Genomic DNA, 6335 nt, shown 5'->3' with positions numbered 1-6335 from the left:
CGCAAACGTACACTCAAAAACGCAAATCACTCACAAAATAAAAAGCCTTCCCTCTGCAATGCTCCCGCCGGTAAGAGAAGGTGGTTGGTGAGTGAAAACAGGCAGGAGATGGATGGACAGGGCAGGCGTAGCAACCATCCCGTGCCCCAGACCAGCATCCACACCAACCACTCACCAGATGTATTACACTTAATTTCTAAGCATAACGAATCCAATCACGCAATGTTCTAGGTAATATCTAAGTGCATCGGGCTTAATTACACATGGTTCTAAGAGTTTTGCATGCTTAGATGGCTAATTTTAGAGTACAGAAGGTAGATACACTGGCCCTATACTAACTGCAAAGTAGTTTCTAGGTATATCAAACTCAGTCACACAATGTACTAGTTAATTTCTAAGCTTATCCGGTTTAATGGCATATGGAGCCTAGAGTTTTCCATATTAAACGAGTAATCTGAAAAACTAAAACACAATAATACTGCTCGATTTTAAATTTAAATGTTGGTACTCATGACTTCCAACCACGCGTCACGCAGGAACTTTACTTCCTACTAGTCCAGTTTAAAAGTACGTGTAATTAGAACGTATACGTCAAATTTCACATGCCTGCTTCGTATACAGATATTATACATACAGGCAGTGCTCGCAGTATATTCCTTTTTTTTTTTTTTTTTTTTTACGTTACTTATTGCAATTAACACACCGGTAAATAAAAAAAAAAATGCCTATGAATGCTCTGTTGCTACCCATTAAAAGCCGATTAACCAGTTTCACCCAATTTACGGTGACAATTATCGGGAAAAAACTATGATATACAGGAAAACACTTCCAGCATATAACAAGGACTTCGTATGTTATCATGGCACTAGAATTTAGGATATATATAATGGCGATTGCTACCATATCTATATTTAATTAAACTATGCGACACCACCTGTTCGCAAACTCACCCCATCAAAGCAGAGGGAGGAGGTGGTGGATGAGGAAAGGGAGGGAGGGATAAATGAGGGAAGGGAAGAAGGATGGTGGGATGGGAGAAGGGAGACAAGGGAGTATGAAAACAAAGGAGGGAAGGGAGGAAAGGGGATGTGAAGTGAGGAACAAGGGAGGGGTGGGAGGAAAAGGGTGGGGGGATGAGGTACAAAGGAGAGAGAGTCTGAAACAAAGGAGGGAAAGGGGGAAAGAGGGAGGGAAGGGAGGAACAAAGATGGACAAGCAGGGGAAATAAGGAGGCAGGAGGAGGTACATGAAAGAAAGAGGAGAAAAAAGGGACAGAATGAAGGGAGGAGGGAGGGAAGGGCGGAAAAAAGGAAGGAAGTGAGATACACAGGAGGAATGAAGGGAACAGAGGATGAATGGGAAGAAGGAGGGAGGGACGGAAGGAAAATGTGTCAGCGCTAGTTATTTCACTCTTTATACAGTATATACTTGTCATACTCAACCCATTCCTCTTTGACCTTCAGCAATTTCGTTCCCTAGATTATTGGATCTTTAACAGAATGGTAAATAAGAAATATAATAAAAATAACAATAATAATAATAATAATAATAATAATAATAATAAAAAGGACAGGTGTGAGGATCGCTGGGCCTCAGGGAAAGCACTGTCAAGTCTACGGCCAGCCAGAGACAGAAAACAACTAAAAAAAAAAAAAAAGTAAAAAAAAAAAAAAAAAAAAAGGTACCGTAGCGTACTGAGTAGATACGGGATCATCAGGGCCAAAATATGGGGCATCGGTAAAATCTACAAAAAGTGAAGCACCTTGCGTCCGAAAACCCTTAGGGAGTGGCTGACGGACAGGGCCGCTCTAAGAGATGTTCCCCACACTTACCTTTAGTGGATTCAGCTGATTACAAGCCGGTCTCGTTCATGATTCCAAAAAATTCGTTCCATATTCTCTTCCTTTCATCTATGTCACTGGATTCTGTTAAGGAAATAAATAAATAAATAAATAAATAAATAAATACCACTAAGTCAAACAACAATTTTTTCTTTCTAAAGCCCGGTCTTCCCCTAGAATACGACCCTCAACAGTCAATGTAATATCCAGGTCCCCAATTGTACTGCAGGCTGGTAAAAAAAAAAAAAAAAAAAAAAAAGACAAGAACACAAACTTTGCCCTAAATACGAACTCGGGTCCTTCTAGTTCCCAGCCAGACGTACACCCTGTCAAATTAAAAAGGCTTAGATTTTTGCCTATTGACTGCATATGGTTAAATTAAAAAACAGGGGTGTTCTAAGCGGCTCTGCAATTTCCTAACACATTCTTAGCGACTTATTCGGTGCTCTGTGCCTCAATATTCTGTGTGTGTGTGTGTGTGTGTGTGTGTGTGTGTGTGTGTGTGTGTGTGTGTGTGTGTGTGTGTGTGTGTGTGTGTGTGTGTTTGCGCATCAGTTACCCACACAAAATAATTCTCTCCGCACGTCCAGACTACCTTAGCCTTCCCAAACGCATCCCAATAACTTATGTAAGAAAGGAAAGTTAAAAGAATGAAAAAGGGAAGGATGGAATGAGTGTGATGAAGGAAACGAATGACTGAATGTAAGAGATAGAATGCCGGAAGGATGAGAAGTTTGGGGGGAAGGAATGACAATGATGAGGGAGAGGAATGGGTAAATGAAAGAACGCAGGAAAAGGGGAAAAAAAACAAAGGAATGAAAATGAAGATATAATGGACAAGGGAGAGGAAAATTAAAAAAAAAAAAAAGGAATTACAATGAAAATGAATAAAGGAATGATGGAGAAAAAGGCAAGAAGGAATGATGAAGGTGAAGAAAGGGAATTACTGAAAGACGATGAAGGAAAGAATGAAGGAATGAAAGAGGAAAGAGTCACAGAGTACAAATATGTGTCACTTAACGAAATATACTGTCTCACTTCTGTCACCTCTTCTCTCCCTCCCTCTCCTCACATTTTTTCCTCTCCTCTCTCTCTCTCTCTCTCTCTCCTATTTTCTTTTCCTCCTTATTACTCCTTCCTCCCTTTTTCCTCCTTACCTTCTTATATTCTTAATCTTTCTTTCACTTGTTATTTTTGTTTCTTTTCTTCCTTCTCTTATCTTAACAATTACTTCTTATTCCTCTCTTCCTTCTTAGTCCCCTGTCCTTTTCTTTTCCTTCCGCCCTCCTCTTTGCCTTTATTCTCCTCCCTTCTTTTTCTCATTCTTCCTCTTCTCTTTGCGTCCTTATTTCTTCTCCTCTTATTCCTCTCCTTCCCTCTCATTCCACTTCCTTTATGAGTTTTTTATATCTAACTTTCTTCCGCACTTCTCAGACAACTCTTGTTTTTTTCACGTCATTTCTTTTATATTAAGTTGAGTTCATTACGTCTTACTTTCTCTAGCCAATCTTTTTTCTCTTCCGTATTCTATTTTCTTATATTCTTTCGGTCCTTCTCTCAATCTCCCCATGCATCTATTTTTTAATCTATATCTTTTTCATTTCTTTCATTCCTTCTCATCTACTTTCATCTCTCACCGTCTCTACCACTATCCCCATACTTTCTCTCCTCCTACTCCTCCTCCTCCATCATCCATTCTTCTCTCCTCCTCCCCTTCTACTCCTCCTCCACCTCCTCTTTTCCACCCATTGTCACCTCCTCCTCATCCTCTTCTACCAATCTCCCCTCCTCTTACATCCCACTTGATTATTGATATTACGTGTGTTTTCCCTTTGATTACTTGATTGCTTTGTTCCCTCGCAGAGAGAGAGAGAGAGAGAGAGACAGAATGACAGAAATGAGATATAGAGGGAGGCTGAGGAGCGAGAGGGAGCGGGAGGGACGGAAAATAAGGAGTAGAGGAAAGAAGGCCGGAGGGAGGGAGGAAAAGAGAGAGGAAGGGAGGGACGGTAGAGAGAGTGTGAGGGAGGGAGGGAGGAAGAGTGGACTGTGAGAAGAGCGCAGAAGAGTAGGAGGAAGGGAGATCAGGGTGGGAGGATGAGGGTAAAGAAGTGAGAAGGGAAGAAATGAGAAGAGGACGGGACGAAGAGAGAGAAATGAGGAAGGAGGGATGATGAATACAGAAAGGATGGAAGAGGAAACATAAGAGAAAAGACTGGGGGAGAGATGAAGGAGGGGGAAGATAAATAATGAGAAAGAAATGAGAGAGGGAGTGACGGAGAAAGAGGGAAGTATAGGGAGAGGACAGAAGGGAGGGAAATGAGAGAAGGAAGGAGGAAAGGAAGGAGGGAGAGAAATACGAGAGAGAAGAAGGAAAGGAGAGAGGGAGAGAAATGATAGAAGGAGGGAGGAACGGAGGGAGAGAGGGAGGAAGGGAGAGATATGAGAGAGGGAGGGAGGGAGGGAGACTATGAACATCAGTAACACCCTCCCTTAATAAACTGGGTTAGAGTGAGTGGGAGAAACTTAGCTACACTCTCTCTCTCCCTCCCTCCCTCTCTCTCTCTCTCTCTCTCTCTCAGAAATAATTAGGACTCTCTTCCTCTTAATCACTTATGCATTCCTCAGAGATAATGCTCAAGACAAAATACTTAAGCAAGATTGATGTGAGCGCTTTTGACTCTTACTCCTTCGCGATGAATGATGAAGTAAATTTTGCTGGGCTACTTTTATGATACTTATGGCCTAGTTTTGATTACAACTTGTTATATTATACTCTATATAATCTTTACTCGGAGGAACAGTTCGTTAAAGTCGGCCTCCAATAAAGATAAATAGGTACGTATAAATAAAAATAAATAAGTAAATAAAAAAACAGATGGATGGATAGATAGATAAAGACAGATACACGCTGACAGGCAGGTAAACAGACAGATAAAATAATGTGTGATTAATAGTAATATTTTATCATTTTATAAGTATCAATTTCGCTTTTCAAACTACCTTTTCCCTTTCTTACATGGAACCCTTGATGGTTGGGTGCGTATTGAATTTGTACCGATTTATACCAGTTTTATAGACTCGGGTTCAATTCTACACACGCCGAACATTTAAGCAGATGCGGTAGTGTGTTCTTGCATGTGTTTGTGTTTATCAAGCTCTTATGGTTCTCTCGATGTTGTATGAATTGTCACATTTTTCTCATTTATTTTCATATGTTCTTCCTTCTTTCCTTTATCTTTCTCTCTCTCTTACTTTTCCCTTCATTTATTTCCCTACCTCCTTCCATTTTATTTTTTCTTTCTCCCTTATCTCTATTTTTCGCACCTTTTCCACTTCCTTCTCTTTTTCGTTTTCTTTATTTTCCTATCACTTTTTCTTTCTCTACTTCTGTTTTTTCTTTCCCTCTTACTCTTCTTCTCATTAAATTCCTTACCTCTTTCTCTTTTCTTTTTTTCTTTCCCTCTCTTACCTCCGCCTATTTTTCTCATCCTTACCATTTCCCTCTATTTCGTTCTCCTTACTTTCCTCTACCTCTTCCTTTATTCCCTTTTTTCCTCAGGACTTTTTCTCCTTCCTCTTCACAATTTTCCTCTTGTGGCAGTTTTTTCTCTCTCTTCACTTTTTCTTTTCTATTTTTTTTTTTTCACATTTCCCTTTTTCCCCCTATGTAAATTCCTCTTTATATTTTTTTCTCCAAATGTCTTACTCTTCCCTTTCCTCTCTTCATTTCCTTTTTCTTAATATCTTTCTCTTCACCTCTTCATGTCCTCTCCTTTCCCCTGCTTTTTTCTCCTCCCCTCTCCTTTCTTCCTCTGTTCCTCTTTTCCCCTCACTTTTATTGGCTCGCTTTACTTTCCTCTCTCTCTCTCTCTCTCTCCTCCGTGAAGAAGATGAGGATGATTACAAATTATCACTTCAAGAAGACTCATTAGCGACGCGGGAAATGACTTGTGGTGATGTGGTGGAGATGTGGTGGTGATGTGGTGGGGATGTGATGGAGATATGGATTTGTGGATGTATGTTGTTGTGGTAGGGATGTAGCGGACATGATGTAGAGATGTGATGGTGATGTGGTAGGGATGTAGTAATGTGGTGGGGATGTGGTGAAAATGTAGTGCGGATGTGGTGATGTGGTTGAATGTGGTGATAGGATGGAGGTGTGGTGGGGATGCTTTGGGGATGTGGTGGGAATGTGGTGATGATGTGATGTGGTGTGGATGACATGTAATGTGGTAGGGATGTGGAAAAGTTGTGGGGATGTGGCGATGTGGTGGGGATGTGGTGAAAATGGAGTGCGGATGTGGTGATGAGGTGGTGTAGCTGCAGTTCTGTGATGGTGTGGTGGAGATGTGGGAGATGAGGCTTGGTGATGTGGTGGACTGTAACAGAGATGATGTGGAGATGTGATAAAGATGTGGAGATGTGATGGAGATGTGAAAATGTGATGGTGGTGATGCGACGATGTGATGAAGATGTGGTAGGGATGTGATG

This window comes from Coenobita brevimanus, chromosome 95 (genome assembly GCF_032717465.1).
Source record: "Coenobita brevimanus isolate Jiangsu-jjx chromosome 95, ASM3271746v2, whole genome shotgun sequence".
Lineage (NCBI taxonomy): Eukaryota > Metazoa > Arthropoda > Malacostraca > Decapoda > Coenobitidae > Coenobita > Coenobita brevimanus.
Note: the sequence above shows the minus strand (reverse complement) of the source record.